The sequence below is a fragment of the Rhinolophus sinicus genome, chromosome 16, assembly GCF_057876585.1.
Source record: "Rhinolophus sinicus isolate RSI-liver-muscle chromosome 16, RSI-T2T, whole genome shotgun sequence".
NCBI classification, from domain to species: Eukaryota; Metazoa; Chordata; class Mammalia; order Chiroptera; family Rhinolophidae; genus Rhinolophus; species Rhinolophus sinicus.
In genome coordinates this window covers 178,145,629-178,158,051 of record NC_142516.1, presented here as the reverse complement: position 1 = coordinate 178,158,051, position 12,423 = coordinate 178,145,629, and the positions used below count along the sequence as shown (strand labels likewise).

Below are 12,423 nucleotides of genomic sequence, written 5' to 3'. Positions count from 1 at the left end.
GGGAACTAGCGAGCTAGAAGGCAACGTGGAAGCCAAGAAGGTAGAATGTTTCAGAGCGGGAGCTGGGCCTCCACTGCTCAATGCCGAATGTCTCCCCTCCTCAGAGAGTAGCAGCAATGCATTGTTGGAGAACTGGCCTCTCATGCAAGGATGAGTCTGATTAGGTTAAAAGTAATCCGACCCCCACTTGCCAATGTTTGGTACAAGAATGAATACGAGGCCCGATTCTGGCCAATAAGATGCAAAGAGAAGCATGCTCGAGACGTCTGTGAAAATTCTTCCCTTTTCTTAATAGAGAGCAACAGGGAGCTGATGTCTATCTCTCCCGTTGGAGGTAGATACCGCCCTGATCATTACCGGCAGGCATTTTATGACGAAGAAGGGACCATGTGGGCATCATTTTAAGGCCACAAATTTCTTCATTTGTAAAATGGGGACAATGCCAGTACCAACCTTACAGAAGAAGAAGCTGGCATTTTGGACACCCAAGCACAGAGTTGAAAGGACATGGTGGGGCTGCCAAAACCACCAAAGCAAACTTTCTGTTTTGTGAGCTAATACAGTTCCATGTTGTTTAGGCCGTTTAATTTAGGATTTCTGTTACTTGTAGCTGGAAGCAGCTTATCTGATACAGTGATATATGAAGGCTATTTTTATTTTTAATTGTCAGAAAGTCACTGATTTATTATTAATACATATTCTCAAGAAAGATTATTTGTATGAAGTATTGTTCAACGAGTGTTGTAAAGCACTTTTCTAATAAAATGGAATCAGCGACCTAATCTTATAAGACAACAAAAAAAATCAGCTTAGAAATAATGGATTAAGCATTTTACTTATCTGAGAATGAATATATATTTCCTGTTAATGTATTCTTCTACAATTCAAGTCATATTTTAATATTAAAACCTCACTGGAACTAATTTTTTGAACATTCATTTGCCATAAAAATGCAAATATTGGAAGTCTGTGTCTTATGTTTCCCTCAACCTTGAGTAATTGTAGGGATTGAAAATTAGGTCTATGGAAAGAACATCTTGGATATTTATTAAAAATGCAAAATACTATAAACAGGAAACTAAATCTACACAAAGTCAATGATTTGACTGGTTGAAATATTGATATCTTAATTTCATTTACAAAATTGATTTATTAAAATGCAATGAAACTTAATACTTCACATTAATTGTATTTACTACTTGAATACTGAGATTGTAGAAAGAATGGTAATCTAGAAATCAGAAGCTTTTTGTGTTAGTTCCACCCCCCCACTCATTGTGCAGTCTCAAGTACATAATTAACCTCTTGTTACCCTATCAAGGCAAGTGAGGAGAAGTTGATCTTGGTTACCTGTAAAATTCTGCCACGTCTCTAATTCCAGAATTACACTGTGTCTTAAATTTTGAAAGAACAAATAATTGAAGGCACATTTTTATAAACATGTTACATGAAATGTACTCTATTTCTAATTCCAAATTGGTAATTGTTTTCAGTTCATAACTCAGTCTCTTTTCAAACATTTCTATTGGAATTATTTTCTAGAAGCAAGCAGGACGCTCCTTTATAGATGAGTTTTAATTAAAGTACCTGTGTACCATGTACTGGAAAGACACATTTTAAAGAGAGGTATAAGTAGATTGTCACAATGAAAAAGTAAAATTTCCTCTTTGTGGTGGTTAGAAACAGGGTTAAAATTAAGCGTGAGTCTTAAGCCAGCAATGTATTTCATAAATCTTAAGATTATCACAAACACCATTCTTATTAAAAATGCCACTGTCAACATTCTCACTGATAGTGTGGTAAATGCTGCACCGGTAGGCTTAGTTGTGTGGTGTGATGTTTTATTAGCATTTGGTTTGCACGGCCGTATCCTCTGTGAAAAACATGTTTCATTGGTCCAACGACCAGTCAGCCATATGCAAATGTGAGCAGCAAGGAGGATTTTCTATGTGTTTTCCCCTATATCAGAAGACAAATGTTATAGTTATTTCCTATGATATACTGCTAGCTCCTTTTATTTCTGTCTTCACCCTTCCCCAACAAAAGACGTGTATATTACGCATGATTATTAATTTGGGGCGTTTTCTTAGTAAGTTTGTTGTCTAATCTTAAAAGGCAACACGTAACCTTTGGCTTGATAAATATGATTCAATTGAGTTAAACTGCTGTTCTTCTGGAACTTAAAAAGTAAAATGCCAATATAAATATGTGGTAATTATCACTAGAACTGTTCATTTTTAACTATTAAATTTAAACAAAGAGCAATTGCTGTTTGTTCATGCAAAACAAACAGTGCCTGCTTAAGATCTTTTTGATTAATCTGCTTCCCCACTGCCAATTCAGAAAACACTGCCTCAGGCTCAGCACACACATCTATGAAATGGAAAAGCTTTGCTGTTGTCCTCAATTGTTAAGGTTTTCCCAAAGCAGGGGTTTAATGGTAAACAATGCAGGATCAGCTGGGGGAAGGGAGACCAAATCTCAGGGAACAGGCCAAAACATCCGGGGCATAGCAGATGCAGCCCAGTTCTAGAACAATTGCCGGAAACAAAAGGGGTGCTTTGCTCTTGGGGGGGGGGGGTGTTAAATGGTTGGGAAGTGAAGGGATTTATAGAGAAGGAACTGTTTTCAGACAGAGTGCCAAGTCAAACTAGAAATTGCATCCAGAACAAGTATAACGAGGAGGACACTTTCTAAACCAAACTCTTGGCAGAGGTACTGCTTGTTGTATGAGGGCCAGACACGTGTCCCTGGGGTGGTGCTCTCAGCAGGTTAGGTCACCTGGGGGGACAGCAAGGGGAGAAAACACTCATAGAGACAGATAATAGAGGCTGCGTTGGAGACCCCTATTCTCCTAGAGCCTCTCAACATGAACAAAAATCCACAGAAAAATCACCAAATGTGTTATTTGGTTGGATGTCTTGTAGAAACTGGTGGAAAGGTAGAGATGGATGGTCAGGGCATAATGCAGCACAAGAGAAAGGCTTCCCAGAAGAGGTGAGGGAAGTGAGCCGTGGGAAATCTCGGGAGGGTCCAGAGGAGCAGTGGCCTGCGGACAGGAATCTAACAGAGCTGAGGGGGGAGCCCCAGGTGACCATGAGGTTCCACAGAGAAGTGAAATGGTAACTGCCTACTATGTTTTAGGCGCTGGCTAGGTCTTTTATGTCACTTGAGTCACCCAAACAACAAAGGGCAAGCTGGCCCAATCCCTTGGGAGTGAGTAGGGTGGGAACAAAGTAGTAGGCAGATCGCAGCTGAAGGCAGGAGACTCAGTAAGTTCCCGTGGGGAGGCAAGGCTCTGACCAGCGTGGTTATGGCTGCGGGTGTGAGTGGCCATATCTGTGAGGGAGGCATTGGCCAGGACACAGAAGTCCTATAACCCCGAGCAGAAGCAGCATGTTAGGTTACCTAGTTGCCAACTATTTATGGGGTTCTCCTAGGTGGGTTCATGGACTCACTTATCAAGTCTGTCTCAGGCTTCAATATTTCACACCCTCCTGATTCCTTGGACAAGAAAGTTGTATGCAAATTCAGTTATCTTCTAATGTAATTTTGATGCAAGGAAGAGCAGACGGCAGGTATGAGCGGCCATGGAGACCACCTGGAAAGGGGCTAAGGCAGGGACAGAAAGTGACATCATTATGGGCAGAGTTTGATTTCTGAATGGAGGACGAGACTTGTAAATGCTTACTTATTACAGGACAAGTCAAGGTAGCACATGATCAATTGTGATCACGTGACAACGACTGGCTAAGAGCTAAGGCACTGTGGAGCACGGATTCATATTAAATACATATTGAGAAAATACCACGCGACAAGAACCATACTAGGTACTGAGGACACAAAGATGAACAACACAATCACTTCTCTCAGGAAGATCCCTGTCTGGTGGAGAAACACATGAGTTAAAGAAGAATCTAAAAAATCCAATGTGCTATATCAGATGTAAGAACACGGTCTCACGGCAGCCCGGAGGAGAATACCCACCTCAGCCTGGGAGCCCCCAACAGCCTCCCAGAGGAAGGAGGACACATCCAATGGGATGTCAGCCTACATTTACATGAGAGAGACAGATGGCCGGGACAGGCGGTCCTGGATTTCCAAATCCTTTTAAAACCAGTAGTCCCTTCTTTCAAAGTCCCGCAGAGAAATGCATGCACAAAACCAACCTTCAGCGCTGGCCCTAGATCAGCAGAAATGAGTGAGTTAGGACAGACCATGGGTCTTGTGCAGGCCGAGCTGCCTATAACAGAAAAAGCCTAAGTCCTGTGCCTCTTCCTGCCCTATCCTTCACCTGTCCATCTCCCACCTACCTCCGGCCACCTCAGGCTGGGGCTGCAGGACCAGTCAGAGCTCACCACACCTCTGCAGCAGCACATCAGGAAAGCACGAGGACTGCTTACATGGATTTACCTCTCGACTCCTTTGCCCAGCCTAGGGCAAAGCGCCTTTCCTCTGATGGTGATCAATAGAGTTGGTCAATCTTAACGATATTCCTCCACCTAAGGTGAAGGGACAGGGTGGAGAAGGGACAGGGTGAAGAGGAGCCCTGATCTCCTCGGAGGTTCTGAAAGTGCCATATGACTTGTGTTCTGAAGCATGAGGAAACCAGAAATGAGTATTCTGAGCAGAGGGAACTATATGCCAAATTCACCAGGTGGAGAGATCCTTGCAAGTCTAGGGAATGCCCAGGAACGCAGCATGGCTGGAGCCCAGGGCGCTGAGGAAGGAGGGTGGGGGACAGCGAGAGAGGGGGGATGAGTGCTAAGGGGCATCACTAGCCAACAGATGACATGATCGGGTGGTTACTGCAGAACCGTCACTTGCTCATGTGAAAGCCTACTTAGGCCTAGTGTATATTTTACTATCACCCCGAGGTAAGGGGGAGCAGGAGAGCACAGGCAGAGGGAGAATCCTCCCATTTAGGCCTGGGAAACAGTGTGGGGAAGACAGCAGATTCCAGAAGGTAGCAAAGAAATACTGTCAGGATTTCACAGATAATACGTGAGACATCTGCTGGGCAAAGAATTATGAGATTAAAAATCCATTTTGCTGTTAATGACTCATCAGAATTCTGCATCTTGAAAATCTAAGGATTGAAAAGTCGCAGCTGGATGCTGGCTGTCTCCACAAGACTGGTACCTCATCGTATGGCATCTGATAGTCCCAGACCTCCATCCTCCTATTTAGTAATCCCAGATTTTTCTGCCTGTACCCTCCATCCACCCCATAAAATGACTGGTTGGCCCTGCTTATGTTACAGGCCCAGCTGGACCAACCATTGTAACAAAGAGGGTATAGAATAACGATTGGCCTACCTTGAGGCTCATGCCTACCTGCGTGGTTAGAGACTGAGGGCACCTTTTGTAGTCATTAATACTGTTCACCAAATATTTGTACTTTCCTTCCGGGCACATGGTACAATTGCACTTCCCTGTCCTATAGGAGTAACTTATGGACATGTGACTTTCTTTGACCAATGGGTGAACAAAGTGATGGTTATCACTTTAAAAATAGCTTTATTGAGCTATAATTCACAAATATAAAATCCAGACTTAAATTGTACAATTCAGTGTTTTTTAGTGTATTCACAGAGTTGTACGACTACTACCACTATCTAACTCCAGAACGTTTTCATCACTCCGAAAAGAAACCCCATATCCAATAGCAGTCACTCCCCATTTCCTCCACCCGCCATCCCCTGCCCTCTGCTAACCTATTTTCTGTCTCTATGGATTTGCCCAGTCTGGATGTTTCATACAATGTGTGGCCTTTTGTGACTGGCTTCTTTCACTTAGCATAATATTTTCAAGGTTCATCCAAGTTGTAGCATGTGTCAGAACTTCACTCCTTTTTATGGCTGACTAATACTTCATTGTATAGATTTACATTTCGTTTATTCATTCATCAATTAATGGACATTTTGGTTGTCTCCACTTTTTGGTTATTGTGAATAATGCTGCAATGAACATTTGTTTACAGGCTGTGTGGACATGTTTTCATTTCTTTTTTTTATTCCCTGTCTAAGGAAACTTTTGTTTTATTATTGTTATTTTTATTGTTTCCGGTATACAAAGCAATGTAATAGTTAGACATTTAAACCCTCATAAAGTGATAACCCACCCCCCAAGTACTACCCCTCTGATATCTTATATAGCTGTTACAATACCATCGACTATCTTCCCTATGCTGTACTCTACATCCAGTGACTACATATACCTATATATTTAGTTTTAGTTGACATTCAACATTATTCTACTTCAGCTTCAGGTGTATAGTGCATTGGTCAGGCATTTACACAGTCTATGACGTGATCCCCCTAATAAGTTCAATGCCTATCTGGCAACTTACAAGATCTTTACAACGTTGTTGATTATATTCCCCATTCTGTGTTAACTATCAATTTGTATTTCTTTTTTTTTTTTTTTTTTTTAAAGATTTTATTGGGGAAGGGGAACAGGACTTTATTGGGGAACAATGGTCAAATTGTTGTCCTTTCGATCTTAGTTGTGGGGGGTTCTGTTCAGCTTCAAGTTGTTGTTCTTTCAGTCTTAGTTGTGGAGGGCGCAGCTCAGCTCCAGGTCCAGTTGCCGTTGCTAGTTGCAGGGGGCACAGCCCACCATCCCTTGCGGGAGTCGAACCGGCAACCATGTGGTTGAGAGGACAGGCTCCAACCAACTGAGCCATCCGGGAGCTCAGCGGCAGCTCAGCTCAAGGTGCCGTGTTCAATTTTAGTTGCAGGGGGCACTGCCCACCATCCCTTGCGGGAGTCGAGGAATTGAACTGGCAACCTTGTGGTTGAGAGCCCGCGCTCCAACCAACTGAGCCATTCGGGAGGCAGCTCAGCTCAAGGTGCCGTGTTCAATCTTAGTTGCAGGGGGCAGAGCCCACCATCCCTTGCGGGACTCGAGGAATTGAACTGGCAACCTTGTGGTTGAGAGCCCACTGGCCCATGTGGGAATCGAACCAGCAGCCTTCGGAGTTAGGAGCACGGAGCTCTAACCGCCTGAGCCACCGGGCCGGCCCCCCAATTTGTATTTCTTAACACCTTCACCTTTTTCACCCTAACCCCAACCCCATTCCCATCTATCACCCTGATAGATCTAGCACCTATTTGGCACCAAACCTAGTTATTACAATATTGTTGACTATGTTTCTTATGCTATAACCTACATCCCCATGACTATTGTATAACACCCAATTTGTTCTTAATCCCTCCCTCTTTCTCCCATCCTTAACCCCCTCTCATCTTAAACAAGTCCCTCTAAGAGTCCTTGTAATACTGGTTTGGTGGTGATGAACTCCTTCAGCTTTTTCTTGTCTGGGAAGCTCCTTATCTGTCCTTCAATTCTAAATGACAGCCTCGTTGGGTACAGCAATCTTGGTTGTATGTCATTGTTTTTCATCACTTGGAATATTTCCTGCCACTTCCTTCTTGACTGCAAAGTTTCTGTTGAGAAATCAGCTGACAGTCTTATGGGGACTCCCTTGTGGGTAACTAACTGCTTTTCTCTTGCAGCTTTTAAGATTCTCTCTTTGTATTTAACCTTTGGCATTTTAATTATGATGTATCTTGGTGTTGGCCGCTTTGGGTTTATCTTGTTTGGGACTCTCTGTGCTTGCTGGGCTTGAATGTCCATTTCCTTCACCAGGTTAGGGAAGTTTTCTACCATTATTTCTTCAAATAGGTTTTCAATTCCTTGCTCTTTCTCTTCTCCTCCTGGTACCCCTATAATGCGAATGTTGGTACACTTGATATTGTCCCGGAGGCCCCTAAACTCTCCTCAATTTTTTGGATTCTTTTTTCTTTTTGCTGTTCTGGTTGGATATATGATTTACAAATATGTTCTCCCATTCCTTGTTTCGTCTTTTCACTTTCTTGATAGCATCCTTTGAAGCTTAAAGGACTTCTTAATGAAGTCCAATTTAGCTATTTTCTGTTGTTGTTCGTGTCACATATAAGAAACCATTTGATGTTTATGTCATATATAAGAAACCTGAGGTCATGAAGATTTAGTCCTACATCAAGAGTTTCATAATTTTAGCTTTCACATTTAACATGCATATTTTACATTTACGTCTTACACTTATATTTTACATTTACTGATTACATTTAGGTCTGTGGCCCACTTTGAATTAATTGTTCTATATGGTGTGAGGCAGTGGTTCAACTTCATTCTTTGTTATGTGCATATCTAATTTTCCCAACACTATTTGTTGGAAAGTCTATTCTTTCCCCCATTGAATTTTCTTGGCATCCTTATAAAGATTTAATTCTGGGCTCTCATTCTACTTCACTCATCTGTATTTAGCCTTTTGCCAGTACAGTGTGCCACTTCTATGTGAAAATTTTAAGAGCTAGTGTACAGTTTGTCATACTTTATTTCTCTGTTTCTTCACTGGCAATGTTCCAGATAGGTGGCAGAATCTTTGTCTAGGTTCCAGAGTAATGATAACGTGGAGAAGAGCTCTGGACCAAAGCACACTGGACATAGTGCGAGAATTTAATTTTTGTTTGCACTTATTAATACCCTGAGATTGCTTACTAGCCTGTTCTGACAAATTCAGCACTAAAATTGACAACTTCACATAGAGTGAGGGTGGAGTCTCTAGAAAAGCCAGAGGAAGGGAAGTGAGAAAGCATATAGGGCAAGTAAAATTTTAGCTATAGTTGTTAAATCCATGAGCTGGCCCTAGCTGTGCTGTATGTTTCTTGATAAAGCCTGGAGAAATCTTTGTTAGGTTACCAAAAATCAACACATATTGCTGACTGCTATGTCCTGGGTACTGGGATACTGGGAATTCAGTGTATAAAATGGCATCTCTGTCCTCAGGATCTTACATTCTAACTGGGGAAATAGAATGGATTCCTGGAAAATGAAGAACAGTACAAGCTACTACGTAATGGTCGTGCTAGAGAGGCTTAAAAACAGAGTGATTTAGGATCGTTAAGGAGGGTTTTACTATGTTGTGATAGAAGAAGGATTTAGACAGTCAAAGAGGAGAAGAAAGGTACAGTGACACAGGTATACAGAGGGGTAGGAAACGTAGTACCAACTTGCTTGGGAGACAATAAGTAACTAGATCAGTTTACCTGGAGCAAGACGCTATGTTAAGAAGCAGCTGCCAAAAGAGTTTGGGGGCAAAATTGAAGAAGTATATGAATGAACGATGAGTCTAAATTTTATTCTGTAGTGGAAAAACATTGGAAGCTTCCTTGAAGGAAAAAAGAAATGATGGTTTTGTGAAGTTAATTTTATGACAATGACATTGGAAGCAGTATTGGTAGTTCTACTTCATCACCTCTGAAATGACCTCTAAAGGTAGCTCTTTAAAGTATCTGATTTACAACAGTTTATCAGTACAGTCCTGCAGAGACGTGGAGGTGCCAATTACTTCACTTCCACTCTCTAAACTAGCAGCGGTTTAGGCTACAATAACAGAATATTGTAAACTGGGTGGCTTACAAACAACAGAAATTTATTTGTCACAGTTGTAAAGGCTGGCAAGTCCAATGTCAAGGTGCCAGAAGATTTAGTGTCTGGTGAGGATCTACTTACTGGTTCAGATGATGCCTTCTCAATGGGTCCTCACATGGTGCAGAAGCAGAGAAACCGCTCTCTGGAGTTCCTTTTATAAGGACACTAATCCCATATCATGACAGAATCACCTCCCAAAGGCCCCGCCTCCAAATACCATCACATTGGGGATTAAAATTCAGCATACGAATTTTGGCGTAACAGGAACTTTCAGTCTGTAGCAATTATTTATATCAATTACAGCAATAAACCAAATATTGGAGTTTTCCATTGTCTAGTGCCAGTACGCTAAGTGATAACATGTCTCAAAATGGTCCAAAAACATACTGAATGGGGGCTTTACATTTCTGAATCCATTAGGGCCTTGCAAATGGAGTCCCAAAAAAAACAGACTTTAACAGTGAAGGAAATTGAAGACCCAACCATCTGAATGTGGCAATCAAGAGCCGTTCTGAGTGAGAGTTGGCAAATATTTTCCCAACTGCCAATTCTAAGAAACATGGAGATTCTGTGTATGTCAATGCAGCCGTGAACCCAGGTCTCTGGTAAACCACAGAGAGATGAAATAAACTGATTTTAAATTTCTAAAGGGAACTTAAACCACCTGCTAAGTTGTAGAATTTAATTTGCAAGATGAATACTTGGCAGTGTGATACTCCTTTCATAGCTTCATTTGCTGTTTTAATAAAAATGTTCACAATGCTTTGGTTCCATCTGTTAGAGAGAGTGAAAACAGCTAACTACTCTTCAAACAACAAAAATACAGCTTTCTAGAAAACATATCTAGTGCCGCCAAAATGTAAAGAGGTATTTATAAATTTTAAACTTCTGCTTCACTTCTAAAAAATGTTGTCATAATTGCACTGCATCTTGGACACAACATATAAATAATTTATGCAAAAATTTAAAATTTAAATTATTCCCCACACTCCAAATGTAAACAAATGCTTTCAAGGTTATCATGACCATGAATCTTACTGCAGCAGGCTACAGATTTTCATTATATCAATTTGTAAGCAAATGTTTGGTTATTTTTATAAGCCACAAATCTGGCTGAAGGAGAAAATGATATGTAATAAATAAAAACCATGCAAACCACAAAGTATGTTTGTTGTTCCATTTCCAGATTGGAGATAACAATAAGCTATGGTATGACAGCCTGCCTACTATACAGATTAAATTTCCATAGCTTTTTTTCCATCAGTATAGATCAAAATGTTAAAACTTCCTACAAGAATTATTTCTCAAGCACTAATTTCAGGACTTAACACTGTGTTGGCATGCACTAGGCACAAACTGTGTGTTGAGTCAAAGAACTACAACCGTGGTCAACGTCACATCAAAGAAAGGCAATGAGGGAAGACACAGATAGAAATTGGAACAAAATGTAGAAAAAACAGAGGAAGAACAGCCTTTCAATTCTTTGTCCCATGGAATTATGTTGGGTATTAGTTTCAGTTTGTCTTACCTTGAGTTGCTGAGTAAAACTGAACTGCTGTGCAGGGGGAATAAGGCTGACGATGACACGTAAGGGAGTCTGCAGAGTGTCCTGTTGTCTTTCCCGTGCCATCTCCTCCCATAAGGAAATTGTATTTACATTTCCTGCAGAAAGGTATAGTTATGAAAGTGTCATCTTATAATTCAATTTTGTGATTGATTCAGATGTCATGATTTTGTCTCAGATCAATAGATACTGAGAGTTAGTCTCTTTATTTTTTTAAATTCAAATTTATTGGGGTGACAATGGTTAGTAAAATTACATAAGTTTCAGGTGTACAGTTCTGTAATACATCATCTATGTATCAAATCGTGTGTTCACCACCCAGAGTCAGTTCTCCTTCCATCACCATATATTTGCCCCCATTTGCCCTCATCTACCAACCCCTTCCCCCCTTCTCCTCTGAGAACCACTGAACTGTTGTCTGTGTTTATGAGTTTTTGTTTCTTTATTTGTTTGTTTTATTCCTTTGTTGCTTTCAGTTTTATATCCCATATATCAGTGAAATCCTATGGTTCTCGATTTTTTCTGTGTGACTTATTTCACTTAGCATAATTATCTCAAGATCCATCCATGTTGTTGCAAATGGCACTATTTCATCTTTTCTTATGGCAGAATAGTACTCAATTGTGTATATATACCACATCTTCTTTATCCAATCATCTATCAAAGGACACTTTGGTTGTTTCCATGTCTTGGCCACTGTAAATACAGCTGCAATGAACATCGGAGCACATATACCTTTACAGTTAAATGTTTTCAGATTTTTTGGGTACCCTGGAGAAGGATTGCTGGGTCATATGGTAATTCTATTTTTCATTTTTTGAGGAACTTCCACACTGCCTTCCATAGCAGCTGCACCAATCTGCATTCCTACCAACAGTGTATGAGGATTCGTTTTTCTCCACAGCCTCTCCAACACCCAGAAATAAACCCATATAAATATGGACAGATAATTTTCGACAAAGGAGCCAAAAATATACAATTGAGAAAAGAAAGCCTCTTCAACTAATGCTGCTGGGAAAATTGGAAAGCCAAGTACAAAAGAATGAAACTAGACTGCTATTTGTCACTGTGTACCAAAATTAACTCAAAATGGAGCAAAGTCCTAAACATGAGACCTGAAACAACACACTGCATAGAAGAAAACATAGATACTAAACTTATGGTCCTTGGGTTCAAAGAGGATTTTATGAATTTGACCTCAAAGGCAAGGGAAGCAAAAGCTAAAATAAATGAATGGGACTATATCAAACTAAAAAGCTTCCGTACAGCTAAAGAAAGTTTTAGATATTTGGGTTTAAGCCTAGGCACTTTAAAGGCAAAGAAACTCAGATCCTTGAAATTAAATAACCAGCTAATTACCCATTGAAAAGAAAATGGATG

At 40.7% G+C, this 12,423-nt stretch overlaps 1 long non-coding RNA gene across 6 annotated transcripts in view; it reads right to left on the bottom strand.

Annotated features, from left to right (window-relative positions):
* LOC148755130 (uncharacterized) overlaps window positions 1–12,423 on the bottom strand; it is a 90,396-nt gene that overhangs the window by 44,674 nt on the left and 33,299 nt on the right. For all 6 annotated transcript variants that reach the window (XR_016019230.1, XR_016019226.1, XR_016019228.1 and 3 more), the window contains exon 3: window positions 11,008–11,141. This is a non-coding gene — a long non-coding RNA (uncharacterized LOC148755130). The remainder of the gene's footprint in view (window positions 1–11,007; window positions 11,142–12,423) is intronic.